Below are 1631 nucleotides of genomic sequence, written 5' to 3' on the forward strand. Positions count from 1 at the left end.
CTCTTAGTCACGGCTCATTTACTAAATGTGTTTAGAATTGGTCTCTTCCGTGGGTTAATTGTAGCTGGAAGAGAGCCAGCACTAAGACATCTGTCTTCACGAACCATCATAGATAGCACAATAATATCTATTTCCAAAGGCATTTGGGCCTCACCCTTAGAGCTGAAAATAAGATGTGTACAACTGCAGCCTTTTAAAACAAAACATATTTAAAATAAATGAGTTCCCCCCCCACACACACACATTAAAGAGGCTACCAAGGACAAGAAAGGGCTTACACTGTATTTCTAATGAAAGCTGGCAGGGAGGGCTATTCACCAGCTACCCGAGTTATCGGGCTGCAGCTGAACACATCTCTAAGGAGACCGTCTACTGTACTCAGGAGGAACAAAAACTGTTTGCATGTTGCACGGCTCCTTTCTAGGCTGCAGACAGAACCGCACAAAGGTTATGGAGGTGCTCCCCCCCACTCCCCACTGAGGGGAGGCCAAGAAAGGGGTGTGTGTTAGAAAGCTCTCCCCATGGTGGTGACTCATGTCCTGGCAAGGTAGGGGGCTGTGGAGCTGGGACTGGTTCCAGGAGTTGCAACCTGGAATGGGGGAGAGGTCGTAGCACCAATCACTCAAATTTGGTCTGGCTGGGGACGGAGGGACTACCGGGCCAAACCTGAGTAGAGTTGCAATCCTGCACACCAGGTCACCCTGCCACTCTCTCATATTTGGCCTGGCCACCCACCATCACAATAAAGAAGTGTTCAGGCCAAACTAGGTGCTGCAACTCCTTTGTGACAGCTTACACCACCACTTAGTTTGGGGGCATTCTCAAATGACAGGCCTGGGACAAACTGCCCTTTTGCCACCACCCCATCTCCATGGTCCCTGCCCCTGATGATCATCCCAGGTACTTCTGCTTAGCTAGAGATCTTGCTCAGATACTCTGAGCTCACACACTGTAAGAGCCCCCTCCAAGTGCTGAAATCAGGAGACAGCTGGACACGTGTATGGAGCTGTTGATAATTAGCACATAGAGGCCACTGAGAGCAAAGAAGTTGAGCCTATTCAGGGTCTGTAAAGAACTTGGGTGTAGGGAGAATTTTTTTAAAGCAACACTTTAAAGCCCTAGATTCCTGTCTCCTATGTTTGAGAGACTTCACTGGTGTGGCAGGTTTTCCTTCTCCTATAGGAGCAGTGTATGGCGTACAAAACGAGTGAGGACAAGTACATCAGCTCCCTAGAGTCTGGAGAGCTGCAGCAGGAAGGCCTGCTACAGGACTTTTCAGGAAGAGAAAGAGAGAGAATAGAAAGAAACAAATGGAACGGGGGGAAAGAGTACCAGAGAAGTGATTTTTTCAAAGAAGAATAGTCTTGGACACATTCCTCAAATATACTCCCCTCACAATACAGAAAAAAAAAAAAATATATATATATATATATATATCTATCTCTTGTCTCGTCAAGACATGACGAGGTGGCTGACATTGGGAAATCCTACCAGTGGCTGGAAAGGGCTGGACTAAAAGACAGCACTGAGGCTCTGATCATAGCAGCACAGGAACAGGCACTGAGCACCAGATCCATTGAAGCAGGGGTCTACCACACTAGAGAGGACCCAAGGTGCAGACTGTGCAGAGA

This window comes from Chelonoidis abingdonii, chromosome 2 (assembly GCF_003597395.2).
Source record: "Chelonoidis abingdonii isolate Lonesome George chromosome 2, CheloAbing_2.0, whole genome shotgun sequence".
Classification (NCBI taxonomy): Eukaryota; Metazoa; Chordata; order Testudines; family Testudinidae; genus Chelonoidis; species Chelonoidis abingdonii.